The sequence below is a fragment of the Vicugna pacos genome, chromosome 36 (genome assembly GCF_048564905.1).
Source record: "Vicugna pacos chromosome 36, VicPac4, whole genome shotgun sequence".
Lineage (NCBI taxonomy): Eukaryota > Metazoa > Chordata > Mammalia > Artiodactyla > Camelidae > Vicugna > Vicugna pacos.
In genome coordinates, this window is record NC_133022.1 from 6,387,388 (window position 1) to 6,402,782 (window position 15,395).

General features: G+C 46.5%; 1 pseudogene; it reads right to left on the minus strand.

Moving 5' to 3' along the window:
• Positions 1-10,350: 10,350 nt before the first annotated feature.
• The window catches only part of LOC140691670 (H(+)/Cl(-) exchange transporter 3-like), a 30,192-nt pseudogene continuing 25,147 nt past the window's right edge, over positions 10,351-15,395 (minus strand).

Genomic DNA, 15,395 nt, shown 5'->3' on the forward strand with positions numbered 1-15,395 from the left:
AATGGAATGGAAGTGAGCAAGATTTCAAAAGAATGAGAGAGAAAATTATAAATCAAATAAACATCATCCTCAAGTGGCTTCTGCCCCTTTAAAAGAAAAGAACAAATCTGACTCCATATTAGATCTGTTCCTCTGACTTTAACCCTGTGCCCTGTTTTCCAGGCTCAGTCTTGTCAGTGCTGCACCTTTTGTGAAACAATGTCGCCTTCAGCCTGAAATAGACAGGAGAGCCTGTTCTCAAGGCTCTGACCTTTAAGGATATTAACACTTTTGCACTCCTGCAAAGATAACAGGTTGCAGAATAGACAATCACATTTGTTTTGTTGGAGGTTTACAGGGATCTGACCCAGGTGGAGAGCTGCAAGAACAAAGGATTCTAACAAAGAATTCCTACACCAAGAAGTCTGCAACAACCAAGCATACCTTTTTCCCCTTTTTAATATAAAAGGAGCCTGAATTCTGACTTGGGGAAGATGGATCTCCAGAACATTAGTTGGCCATCTTCTTGGTCAGCTGGCTTTCTGAATAAAGCTGCCATTCCTTGCCCCAAAACCTGGTCTCCCGACTTACTGGCCTGTCATGCAGTGAGCAGAACAAGCATGGACTCGGTAGCACAAACATACGTTGAAAGTATCCATTTGGTGTATTTAATGACTTGCTTCCACTGGTCTTTGTTCCTGAATTTTCCTTTTTTTGCCCACTCCTGCTGTTTACGAAAAATCTGTCAGCTGCTCATGTGGACACATTTCCATCTCGAGCCACTACCCTTCCAGGTAAGAACTGATGCCAAGAAGACAATGGAAGTTGCTAAGAGTTATTACCTGGTCAGAAAAGAGCAGAAGTGGGTTCTGGCTGGTGTTCAGGAGCAGGCTGGGACACCTGACAAGATGTCATAAGTACGGATAGACAGCTGGGCACCAAAGGAGAAGTTTCTAAGGCCCCATGAGGGACTTGCTGGATAGGAAGGAAAAGTCCCAGACTGTAGCACTGATCCCACCACGAGCCTCCTGGCTGAGGCTGGGCAAGTCATTTAAATTCTCTAGGCCTGTGCTGTCCACCCTGGGAACCACCAGCCAGGTGCAGAATTACGAAGTTATTTTGTAGCCAGGCAGAATTATAAATAAACATTTGACTGCAACGGCTCAGCATGTATAATGTTTAGAAACATTAGTGGTTTTCTTGCCCTAACAAGTTAGTTTTGTGTGTCTAGCTTTCTGTGGTTTGTAATGCCTGTGACTAGTGACTCCCCAATAGTGAGGTATTTTGAAGCTGTAAGTTACTGGACACAGTACCCTCATATCACAGTTGAAAAAAATTGATCCACAGAAGCCAGGCCATCTGATTTGGTAGTTAAAGCAGGGGCTCTGGAGCCAGCCTGCATGAGTATAAATTCTCACTCTGCCTCCAGGGGGTTCTGTGTGAATCTTTGACAAATAATAATAATAGTAGTAATAGTAATAATAATAATAATAATAAAATAATTAATACTAATATACAAATAATAATATTATTATATAATATATAATTATATAATAATAATATATTATTATTATTATTTACTAACTTGTGCCTCTTTTTCCTTACCTTTTAAGTGGTGAGGAATATGTAGACTATCTCCTACTGTGCTGGCAGGATTAAGTGAGTTAACGTCTGTGCTGCCCACTTCCCGGGGTTTCAGCATTCTCAAGGCAGTCAGTTCCAAACTCGGAGGCATTCTCCGCTGTCTTCGTCAGTCTGGGATGCTGTAACAAATCACCATGGGTCAGGTGGCTTAAACAACCAGCATATTCCTCAAGTTTTGGAGGCTGAGACTTTCAAGGTCAGGATATCTGGGAAAGGACTGGCTTCATGGCTTGAAGATGGCTGTCTCCCCATAATCTTCATGGGGCAGAGAGCAGAGAGAGGCAAGCTCTCTGGGGCCCCTTATAAGGGCACAAATCCCATTCATGAGGGTTCTACATTCATGATCTCATTTTATCCTAATCACCGCCCAAAGGCCCCACCTCCCAACACCATCACACTTGGGAGATCAGGTTTCAACATACAGGTTTCAAGGGGACGCAAACATTCAGTCCACACATCGGCTAACTCTCCCCAGCATGTAGTCATCAAACCTATACTAATTCCTTCAAAGTAACACTTATATCTCTGCCCATTTTCATTCCTACGTCCACTACCACTGAAGCCCTGTGACACTTTACTCCTTATTTTCCTGGTAGAGGTTTAATTGATTCCTCTACTCCAATGCTCTCCTCACTCCAAATAGTCTGCTTCACAGCCCTGCCAGGTAGTTCTCCCTAAAACTCGGCTTGAGGGTACTACCTTCCCACCTCACCTCGTTGTTTTTTAGGTGTAAATGTCAGAATTCTCTCCACACCCCATCCCAGACCTTTAATCCTTTACACAACCCCTCCCTAATGTTACTTTTCTATTACTACTGTGACAAATTTCCATTAAGCCATTAAGTTATGGCTTAAACCACCACGGATTTATCACCTTATGGCTCTGGAGGTCAGAGATCCAGCACAGTTCTCACTGGGCTAAATTCAAGGTACCAGCAGGGTGCCTGCCTTCTGGAGGGTCTAGAAGAGAATGTTTCCTTGTTTTTTTTTTTCAGTTTCCAGAGGTCACCCACCTTCCTTAGCTTGTGCCCCACAACTTCCTCCATCTTCATGGCCAGCAACCTTTTTGAACACTGCTCCATGGCTGCACCTCCCTCTGACCCTAAACTCAGCTGGGAAATGTCCTCCGCTTTTAAGGATGCCTGTGATTACACTGAGCCCACCTAGACAATCCAGGCTACTCACCCTATCACCTCATCTCAGGATCCCCTTTTCCCACCCCACTCAGGCATTATGTATATGGCTGTGACATTCACCTTGGGTAACGTGTCCTCTCGTGAGCAATTTAACGTTCAAGACACTTATGAATGGCTTTGTTTTTCTTCCTTAGTCTTTCCACATTCAGTACGTCTGGTGAGATTACATGAATCCGTTTATTTGTGGCCCAGCACTAATCTTTAATAATCTATCATGTGTTTAAAAGGCTAACTAGTAGACACTTTAGAAGACAGAAATCCTCTAACATTTTTGTCCTAAAATATCTGCTGTCCCTTTTGCCGTGTACAGTGTAACATGTCACAGGTGGCTACACTGTTGGGGGGAGCACGCACATTGTTCTACCACCACATTCCCCTCATTCACACCAACGCGCTGGTCTCCTAACCGAGGATCTGTGCTCCCACCTTTGCTCACTTCCTCCTCCTTTCCGTTGACCATTCTGTTCCCACAGCTTCCTTCGTTCACCACAGCAGGATTTCATGGCCACATTCTTTTCTAAATGGAGTGGATATTGTGCATCTAATGTCTGATAATTGTTCTTATTGTATACGCACACACTCACCTACATGATCCACATCCATCCCTATTTCCCTATACTCTTCCAGAGGAATCAGTTGCATGATGGTGCTGATGATCCTGACAGTGATGACAGGGCCTCTCAAGGACTCTGATAAAGAGGGAATCAGTAAAGAGAGGGAATCATTGCAAAATTGCCACAGAAACAGGCTTAAAGGTGAATAAGTGATACAGAGTTTAATGAAATCGACTAATATTTAATTATTTAAAAAATTTTGTATCACCGTACTTAAAATTTTAAGGGGAATTTTCATTCACCACTAACCAAAATTTGACTTTAGGACTGAAATCTAAGAGGATTTCTATCTTCTAACAAATTGTCCACTGGCCTTTTAAACACGTGATCCTTTAAAAAAGACGAGTGCTGGTCTGGAAATAAACAGGATTCATATATCTCATCAGACACAGTGAATGTGGAAAGACTAAAGAAGAGAAACAAAAAGCCATTCATAACATCTTGAACCTTATGTTGCTCACAGGAGAAACGTGAGTGTCACGTCAACATAATGCCTGAGTGGGATGGGGAAGCTAATCTTCCTCATCAGACATTTATGCTGATTTGTTAGATGCCAACACGATTTCCTCATTGGATTTGCTTAAAATAAGCATGGAACAGTTTAGGCTCTACAAAAAGCAGACTAAACATTTTCCCCTGCTGCCAGATCTCTGGACTGAATGTCCCCACAAGAGGGACAAGATCATATTTCATAGGGAAGTCTTCCTGAGAAACAGTAGGCTTTTAGAGGGCAGAACTGCAGGTCCCCCATGGAGGGCTGGAGGAGGGCTAGAGGGGACACTGGAAATACAGAAGGATTGAGTTCAGATACTGCTGCTCAGGTCGCCAAAGACAGCAGTGCTAGCTCTAAGGATATGACATGCTCCCAAAAGTGCCATGAGTGAAGGAGCCTGTGAACACTAAGCAGGTTGTTAAGACACAGCAGCACATAATTAGCATCACAAGTCAATTACAGCATGCTTTGATATTTGGAAAATAATTAGCCCATTGCTCTTTGAAAGTGTAGCAATAGCAATAGAAATAATAAAGACTGAGCTGCCTTGGAGATAACAAACAATAAACAATTCTAAATCTGCAGGATTCCTTGACAATATGCAAGCAATGAGCTAGATGTTGGCTGCAGATACCTCTTACTGCAGGGCTCACTCCTGCAAAGCATACAGCTTAGTTTTCTCAGCAGACAGAGGGAATCACATCAAAATTCCTAATCTTGAGAGGTTTACTATATGGCAGGAAAGATCAGACAAGTCCACACAGCCAAGTATGAATAAATGCAATCAAATATCATGAAGTGTGAATGGAGCACAGAAGAAAGAGAAATTCCTTTCACCTGGGGTCTAGAAAGACCTTAGAAAATGTGGCTTTGCAGATGGCCAAAGAAATGGGTGAAATTTTGGCAGAACAGCCTGTAATAAGGAAGAGAATTTAAAAACTGATTCTAAAATTAAAAAAAAAAATGCAAAGGATTCCAAATATCCAAAACAACTTTGAACAAAGTTGGAAGACTTACACTATCTGATTTTCAGACTTTTTAAAATAAAGCTACAGTAATCAGAAATTATGGTACTGATGTAAAACAGGAAAACAGAATAATGGAACAGAATAGAACATTCAGAACTAAACCAACACTTAAATGGACAATTGATTCTCAATAAGGATGCAGTGGAGGAAGGGTCTTTTCAACAAGCAGTGCTGGAACAATTAGATATCCATATGCAAAAAAAAAAAATGACCTCTGATCCACACCTCACCACATACACAAAAATTAACTCAAAATCGATCACAGATCTTCACAGAAAATCTAAAACCATAAAACAGCTAGGAGAAAAAGCATAGGCTTAAGCTTTATGACCTTGGGTTTGGCAAATATTTCTATGCTATGACACCAGAAGTATCATCTTATTTAAAAAAGAAACTGATACAGTGAACTTCATCAAAATGAAGACACTTCAAAGCTCTTCCTAAACACTGCTAAGCAAGTGAAAAGCCAAGCCATAGATAGACAGAAACTATTTGCAGATCATATATCTGATAAAGGTCTCTCTTTGTATGTGATCCAGAATAAAGAACTCTAAAAACTCAATACTAAATCAAGGGACAATGAGCCAGACCTGAAAACACACTTCACTAAAGATATCCAGACGGCTAATCAGCATGAAAAGATGTTGATTAAAGATGCCATTAGTCATTAGTGAAATGCTTTTTAAAACCACAATGAGATACTAGTACACATACAAACTAGAAGGAATACAATTACAAAGACCTCACAAAGCACTGGCTAGGAAGTAGAGCAACCAGAATTGATACACACCATGAGGAACTTACAATAATACAATCATTTTGGGAAACTGTTCAGCAGTTTCTTAAAAAAAAAGGTAAACAGCTATCTACCATACGACCCAGACATTCCTCATCTCGGTGCTTTAAAAAACAAAAGCATACATCTATACAAAGACTTGTAACCAAATATTCATTGCAATTTTATTTATAATAGCCCAAGTTGTAAATAACCCATGCATCCATCAAGAAGTAAATGGAGAAACAAATGATGGTCTATCCAAACACTACGCACAATAAACTTCTCAGCAATAACTCAGCACTAAACAATACTCTGCTGTAAGAAAAATGAGCTATTAATACAGCAACACAGATGGCTCTGAAAATAATTATGCTGAATGAAAGAAGTCAGACAAAACAGAGTAGATACCATATGAATCCATTCATACACGGATCTTGAAAATGCAAACCAATATGTTGTGATAGAAAGCAGATCAATGGTTTCCAGGGGAAGAGATGGGGAGGGAGGGAGGGAGGGATAACAAAAGGCAGGAGAGAAGTTTTGTGGGTGATGGGTATGTTCACTGTCCTGAGTGTGGTCATGGTTTCTTGGGGATATACTTATGTCAAAGTGTATTAAGTTGTACACTTTAAATATGTGAAAATTATTCTGCCAAGTATACCTCAAAGCTGTTTTAAGGAAAAAGGCACTTCAGTCCTGACCCAGCTCAGCACCTGATTGGTGTGACATGATCAGTCCCTCACCCTGTCTACCCAATGGGAAGGTAGAAAACCTCTCACGGAAGATAACATATGGATTTTCCATTTGCAATGTCTGCCATGTAATAAAGAATTTCTAGACATGCAACATGTCAAGACCATATGACTGATACTATGAGAACAAGAAACAAATGCAAACCCCCAGGTGATGTAGGCCTCAGAGTTAACAATAAAGACTATAAAATGATTACTTTTAATATATTCAAGAAAATAAGGAAATGATGGGGAAATAGATAACAGGATAAAGATTTTCACCAGAGAAATATACTGGAATGTATTTTTAAGAAAAATCAAACAGATAGTCTAGAACTGAAGCTTTTAAGTCTGGAAACAGGTGAACAGAGTTAATTTGGATCTTTTTTTAAGTAAAACTTTGAGTAATGCTGCATAGAATACAACAAAAATAATACAGAGCTAAATAATAATAACAATAACAACAACAACAACAATAATAATACAGAGCTATCTATGGAGAGAGAAGTTCCCAGGTGACAATATAAAGAGGTTTCATGTTTGTCAAAGCACTGTCCTATCCACGTATCTCCCCTGATTCTCAAAACTGACCAGTGCAGTCCCACTGGGCAAGAAATGCCACACCATTTCACAGTGCATACGCAGGTTGCCCGACTGATCGATACAATCAGTGATAGGAGAGGGGACAAAACTCAGGTTCCTGATCCCTTGTTTCACTTACTGTGGGACAAATGACCAATTCAAGGGTAACAATTCAGTGAATGAACGAGTAACATAACTCTCAATTAGTCCCACAAGTGCCTGGAAGAGCGAGCCTGGGCACACTGTTTAACGTAACCGCCCATCTACTTTAATCGCCATCCTTTCCAGATTTATATAAAGGTTACTTCCACCCAGGCAGTGACTCCTGAAGGGCAAGAATCATGTCTGAACATGCTTTCAAATCCACAGCAGAACCTGACAATTCGGCTCTGGAGCCTGTGTTTACTGAGTGTGGAATCTCAGTGATTCCAGCTCTTATGCCTCTGCCTTCCCACCCACCTCTCACAACACGGCCCTTATGACCAAGTTCTCCCGGGGCTGGGGCCACAGAACCCATTTACAGGATGGGAAAAACCTGATCATATGAACTGACCTCCAAATTATTATCGAGTCACCTGCACTTCAGGGATCAGTAATCCCAGAAGCTTTGCAGTTCAGGCAGCTGAGGGACTTTTATATCGGCTCTATCTTCTACTGTGACTGCCTGGGTGACATCAGACAAGGAATTGTGCTCAAAAGCCTGAGTTTCTCCTTTCAGGGGTAAGCCTGATTAACAGATCTCATCTCTCACTCAACAAATGGGAAGATCAATGCTTTACACAGGAGTGCAATACTCACTAGGTTCTGGATTTAGACTCAGAAAAATCATTTGAGAAAGACTGACAGAATGCTGCTTTAATGCAAATTCAAGTAGTCTTACCTTTCAGTAAATCATCTTCTTCCCCTACTTGTCACTTCATCCAAGTTTAAAAGATGTTGGAGAACAGGGACGAGTGTGCCAGCAATCTGTGACCCAATAACCTAAAATGTCACCTAGGAAAAAAAAGGGAGTAACACATTAAGAAAAAACATGGTGAGGATGGCGGGACCATCCCCCAACTCCAGGCTAAGAAGCTCTGAGTAATAGCCTTCCTGCCTGCCTGGGGCATCAGCTGTTGTGAAAAACTGACCCGGAAACCACACTGTGTCCAGCAGCTCTTCCGTAACACAGGCTACACTTTCTCAGGGTGAAGAACTGGCTCCATTGACCCCTTTGCTGAAGAATAAAGACAAAGGAGACCAAGAGAGTTCTGCGCCTCCCCAGGAGAGAGCCCACTTCTTGGTCTGACTCCACTGTGCTCGCCTCCCAGGAGCAGGATAAACTGGAGACAGGCATCCTGTGAATCTGGGGCAGCAAAGGTTGCCCCTGTGCCAGGCTGCAGGGGGGATGGGAACAAACTGACCGGCTGGCCAGGGGTAGCCCCCTCAGGGCAACGTGCCCTGACTCCGGTGGTTAGGCCATCAGGCAACCTGTGTCTTTCGACCTGGAGCAACAGGCCGCCCCCAGGCCAAGCTGCAGGGAAGACAGGAGCTAATCCCCGGCTCCCCCGTGGCAGGCTCCATACCCCCGCCACCACCCCACAGCCCCCAGGATGATCTGGTTAAGAGTGATCAGCAAATGAGGGGCAGCAGAGGCTGCCCCCAGGCCAGGCCCCCAGAGAGATGGGAGCTAATACACCATCTCCCCCGGGGGCAGCTCTGGCCCCCAACCTCACCCCGCCGGCCTCTGCTGAGGGAGCAAGCTGAGTAGGACAGGTGTGTCCACCGACCCGGGGCGCAGAGAACGCCCACAGGACAGGCCGCGAGGGAGAAGGAAGCAAATTGACTGGCTGGACCCAGGCAGCACCCACTCTGCGGCCACAGCCCCCCACCGCACCGCGCCCGCCTCCGGGGGTTGGACTGACAGGAAACGTGTGTCCTGCGACCCGGGGCAGCAGAGGCCCGGCCCAGGCCAGGCTGCTAGGGAGATGGGAGCTAACCTACCAGCTCGCCAGGGGCAGCACCCCCCCCCGCCACTGCACCGCGCCCGCCTCCCAGGAGCAACCTGACCTGGAGTGGGGTGTCAGGTGAATCTTGGGCGGGAGAGGCTGCTCTCAGGCCAGGTCAGGAGAGAGAAGAAATGGACCCGCCAGCTAGGGCAGCCCCCCTCCACCCACCGCCGCTGCCCCGTGACCGGGCTGGGCCCGCTTCCCGGAAGCAAGCTGACCTGCTTCTTGGGCAGCAGAGGACGCCCCCAGAATTGGCCCCGGGGAAGAGGGGAGCAAACTGACTGGCTCCCCTGCGGCAGGCCCTCTACCCCGGCCTCCCTCCCCCAGCAGGCTAAGTGGGACAGGTGTGTCCGGCAACCTAGGGCAGCAGAGGCTGCTCTCAGACCAGGCCGCTGGGAAGATGGGAACCAATCTACCATCTCCCCAAGGCAGCCCCCTCCCCCCGCAGCCGCCACCGCTCCCGTCCCCTGACCTCACGGTGGCCTCCTCTGGGGAGCAGGCTGACCTGGAGACGGGCATCTGGCGAACTTGGGGCAAAAGGGGCTGCCCCCAGGACAGACCGCGGGGGAGATGGGAGCAAATGGACCGGCTTCCCCGCTACAGGCTCCCTACCCACGCCGCCCCAGCACCCTGACCGCCCCGCCCCCCGCACGCAGTAGGCAAAGTGGGACAGGTATGTCCCAGGACCTAGCGCAGCAGATGCCACGCTCAGACCAGGCGGCGCAGAAATGAGAGCTAATCCACAAGCTCCCCCGGGGCAGCGTCCCTCCCCCCGCAGCCGCCACCTTACCTGGCCCCTGACCGCACCGCGCCCGCCTCCCAGGAGCAAGCTGACCTGGAGTTGGACATAGGAGAATCTCCGGTGGCCGAGGCCACCCCCAAGCCAGGGGGCGGGGAAGAGAAGTCGACTGGCTTGCCAAGGCAGCCCCCTTCTCCCCGCCGCCGCCACTCCAAACGCACCGCGCCAGCTCCCGGGGTCAGGCTGGCAGGGACATGTGTGTCCCGCCACCTGGGACAACAGAGGCTGCCCCCCAGGCCAAGCCGCGGGACAGACGGGAGCAAATGGACCTGCTTCCCCTCTGCAGACCCCCTACCGCCGCCGCCGCCCCGCCGTCCCCGCACCCTGACCGCACCGTGCCCGCCTCGCTGGGACAGGCTGACCCGGAATCGGGCCTCTGGCGAATTAGGCAGCAGAGGTCGCCCCCAGGCCAGGCCGCGGGGGAGAGGGCAGTAAACTGCCCGGCTCGCCTGGGGCAGCTGCCACCGCCGCCGCTGCCGCTCAGGGTCCTTCTCCTCCTGCCGCCGCCGCCGCTCGGGGTCAACGCCGGCTCGGGACGCAGGAGGACAGCACGGCCGGGGGCGGGACACCTGTACCAGGTCTCCCAGGCACACAAGCCCAGGCTTTACTCTCACAGGTGACCCTGAGGGAGGAGAGACGCACAGCCTCTCACCGCGCCACAGCCTTTCGCACCGTGTTGACACGTCAGCCGTACCCAAGGTCTCATCCCTGCAAAGCTCACAGCTCCAGCACAGAAACGGAAACCAGCAAGGGAGTCTTTATACCTTCAGGCAGAAAACAGCAAAGAGGATCCAGGCCATGCTGTAAATGTCACATTAAATACACGCTTCATTCTAAACCAATCTGTAAAACATTCAGCCTCACTTTTACATCCGGACACAGACTGCAGGAGGGACGTCTCCATTTGGACTAAACTTGCACACAGTAAACTGTCATTTACTGCTGGGGAGAGCACATGGTGCAGTCCACAAATACCTCACTAAATGACAAATGCACCTCTCTGATCCAACGATCCTCTGCCAGTATCTTCCCACAGGGGCACACGGGCACAACGACCACTGCGCGAGGTTCTCAGACTTACGAGGCGACAATTTTTATCACAGAAAAGGCTGCAAACGTCAGCGGGAAACTGATGTAAAACATCATGACGCAGGCCCTGGTACACCACCCCATGGCACCCTCCGTAGTGTAAAAAATGAAAGGAGAAAACTCTACACTGATCTGGAAAGATGTCCGAGAAAACGTTGCTTAGTGAAAAAACAAGATACAGAGCAGCGTGTATCAGACAGCATATACAGCGTGTCTAAAAGTAAAGGAAAAAGCATACGTACTTATCATATAAGCACGGAATGGCAGCTACCGAAAACACGTGAAGCCAAGCAGAGGGCTGCCCGCGGACAGTTAACCTGGACACGGCGAGGCCACGGGTGATTCCTCACTCTATACTTTTAATCGTCTTTTTCTGTTTTTTCTTATTCTTCCTTTTTTTAAATTTAAGTACAGTTGATTTTCAATGTTGTGTTAGTTTCTGGTGTACAGCACAGTGATTCAGTTATACAAATATTTCTATATATACTTTTCATATTGTTTTTGATTACAGGTTATTACAAGATATTGTAGTTCCCTGTGCTGTACAGTAGGTCCTTTGCTGTTTCTCTATTTTATATAAAGTTGTTTGTATCTGCTAATACTTTTAATCTCCCTGAATATGAACTATGTCAATGTACTATCTACAAACTAAAAAAAAAAAATGTAATGAAATAACAAAAATGCAGTTTAAAAATAAAAATGGGGGGAGGGCACAGCTCAAGTAGTAGAGCACATGCTTAGATGCACAAGGTCCTGGGTTCAATCCCCAGTACCTCCTTCAAAAAAAAAGTAAACTTAATTACCTCCCCCCCAAATTAATTAATTAATTAATTTTAAAAAATTGTGGAAAAACTGTTCTTTTAAAATCTTGAGTTTTCCTGTCCCTGGACATGGCATATAGGTCACTACTTATTCAAGCACTGGGTTTTTTTGCCCTTTAATAAAGTATTCTATGTAAGTATATAAAAATTACACATATTTCACAAAACCTAGTGTACAGGTATATTTTTCCCATTCAAAAATGAAAACTTCACAGAAATACATGTTGGTAAATATTTAAGGTCTGTTAAAGAAGGCAGCGTGTGGCTAACCATTCTGATGACACGATTTGCTACCTCACGTCTGAGGTAAACCTGTTCCCTGACACTGACATTACCTGCTATCACCATATTCTATTTCTCAAGACAGTAACAAAACTTTAAAAAATATATCCACAGAATTAATGGGAATACAAATAATTCTTAACTTTACCATTTTCTTCATCTTTTAAAAACCTGGGCTTTTTCCTTTGAACTTTTGTGAAAATTCCCAAACTCTGACCCCTTTTGTTCCTTCCTCATTTACTGTTAAACCTGAAAGTACAGTCTCCTCTGACCGCAGGGTGGCCCCGGGCAGGGCTGAGCAGCAGCGCCCCTGATCTCAGCCACGCCGCAGCCACAGCAGCCACACTGCCCGCCCCTCGGGTACCTGCCAGGCCAGCACTTCAAGTGCAACCTGGAATGATGCAAAGTTATTCAAAGCTGCAGTCTTTTCCTGAGCTCAACTGGGCATTCTCTGTAGGCTCTTCTCTTTTCCTCCTTCTTTTTGCTTTAGCAGCTCTTGTAAACTGAAGGCTTCCGGTCTGATCTGAGAAATACTCCCACCCACACCATCTAGTCTCCCCTCTCCAAACAGCACGAGAACTGAAGTAGTTCACAGTCCACCTGCAACAGCCACAGAGGCAACTGGAGGGTGGTGACGGGCTCGGGCATGACCTCGGGCACCAGCTCAGGTCTCAGCGTCCCCTACCACCCAGCGAGGAGCACCACGGCAATGGCTGATGGGTACACCCCCGACCTGGAGCTTTGTGGGGGGCGCTGGCCCCCTTGTCAGCACTGCAGGGCTACAGGGGAAGAGCATAAAGAATTCTGGAGGGCAAAACTGGCTTCCTCCTCAGAAGAAGTTCAACTTCTCTCCAAGAAGTCACATAGCAGGGCTAACACCTTTATACTATACTTTCAGGAAGGTCAGCACAGAACACGGCAGGACTCACAGGCTTTCCCAACCTGCATTTAACCAAGAATACAATCTCAGTGATTTTTTCACTTTAAACTAGGTATTACAAGTTAATATTGTAAATCCAAATCCAAAAACTGAAAAAGCAAAACCCTGTGAATCTGATACAAAACAGACCAAAGATGATGGAATTTTTAATAACTTGCATTCAAATGAGCCAACTTTATTAAATACAAGAATGTATTTAGCTGAATGCCCGACACTCACTAAGGGCTTATATCACGTGCTATTATGAATACTGTCACCTTTACAAGATTTATTTTTCTGAGCCAGAAGAGAAAGAATCGGACTCCAATCTCTGAGAACGATGCCAAATCAAAAGATATGACTACATTCAGCGGGGAGGCAACCCAGAGAAGTGTGAATTCCTTTCCTAAAGAACAGAAGACTTGAAGGTACATAAAGCAGACCACTCGCCCCACAAGCCCAGCCAATCACATGGTACAGCTTCCCTTTCTTCCAGAAACCCACTGCACACGCACGCCCACCCAGCCAGGTGCCGGTGCTGACAGACACACACAGGCGCAGGCAGGTGCACACGCACGCGTTCCTTCAGGAGGGTACCTTTTGTGATCGTCAGGTCTCTTCGGAGGGCAAACCCCACCAGTCTGAGACTCCCTGGACGTTATGAAAGCCATTGTAGCTGGTCTCATTGATCAGGTTTTCTAAGTCATCCACCGTCATGTTGTCCTGCATCAGGACAGCCAGGGGAGGGTCGCTCCTTCGGGGTCTTGTGACATCAGCGGCCAGCAGGGTGGGTGTGAACTCCTTCTTCGCATCCAAGAAAGGGTATCCATTTAGCCAGATGTGAGCTTCCTAAATGCCTTCCCTCCCAAAGGCATCTCCAACCCATTTACTGGTCATCACTGCAGCCATAAGGGGAACGATGCACTCCTAGCCTCCAGTGAGCACGAAGACAGTCATCGCCAGGGAGACCGTCATCCTGGTCATGCCGCCTGAAAGGAGCAAGCATCGCTGGTCAGGGGGACAGGACCCTGCAGGACAACTCCCGTAACAGGCGGTCAAACACAAACGGTAAACAGGACTTAGTGACAAGGAGCATCATTATTTTAACAAGATCTACAGGAACACAAGTCTTCTTGGTTCAAACACAGAGACTATGAAAATAACATTTCAAAACCGGTTAACTTCATGAAGTAAAAAAAATCACAGCTGACCAACTAACAGTTTGCCACTTTGGTTTACTGCGGTAACAAAGACATAATTTCTCCCCACGAAGTCTTCTTGTTAGTTTTTAAGGAGTTTGCTGAAGCACATCATAGCTCATTTGTTTACTAACAATTTACAAATTAAACTCAAGTGGGCAGAATATTAAATTAATACAGTTCTTTCCTCTAAATCTTTTCAAAATTAGTAAAATATTCTGACGTGTGTTTTATGTTAACAGTATAATATCCTTCCATTAGAAAACGCATCTGAACTATTCAAATTATCCACCCAAACCACCGCTCTGAGCTGCCACCTCCAGGCTGAGGCCTCCCTGACCCACATCTCTCCCCCTCCTGCTGAGTGTCCCGTGTCTCCACCCGTCACATCCTACGTGCTTGACTCATTTTCCAACTGTAGAAAGACGCTGGAAGACCCACTATCGCACAAACTACCCCACACTTAAAATCAAACCCTCTTCTCCCCAAGAGAGCTCCCCACAACACGCTGACCCCAACGCTGGGCCCCACCTTCCTCCCGACAGCCTCATGGCCACGCCTGGTTCACCCGCTTGCTGTACTCAAAGTCCAGACTCTCACAAGTCCTACCTGACTTGCTCTGTAAAGGATCTACCTGGGGTCCCTTCCTCACCATTACCGACCCAGCATAGACGCTCAAGACTCTGCTCCTTGACTTAGTGCTCTTTGATCTCACCTCCCTGACAGCAGGCCCCACTGCCTTCCACCCACTTCACAAGCCGCCTTCCCACGTGACTCGTTCCCAAGTGCTGCCCTCACCCCATGGCTCCTTTGCTCAGAAACCTATCAGGGCTTGTCAGCTTACACTGCAGGAAGGTTGAACACTTCCTCCCTGTTTCTAACCCAAACACAGAAGGGAGAAAGAACCTATGGGGCGTTACACACCTACGCCACACCATGGATGCCCAGGCCCCTTTACAAAGGCTTTTGACCTAACCAACCACTCACTATACCGGGAACTGCGCGCACAGCTTTGTTTGCGTGTTATCTTCTATGATCCTCGAAAACAATTGTAGGAGTGGTTGTTATTTGCAGTTTAAAGATAAGGAAATAAAAATCAACAAGTAAAAGACCCTTCCCAAAGTCATGGCACTGAAAATGACAAAGCCACAACAATCCTGCCACAGATCTGACTGACAGCAGACACAACTCGTCCTGATGTGAACCACTGCCTTTTCAGAACCCGGCTCCATCTCCCCAGTCCGACTCTCTCTC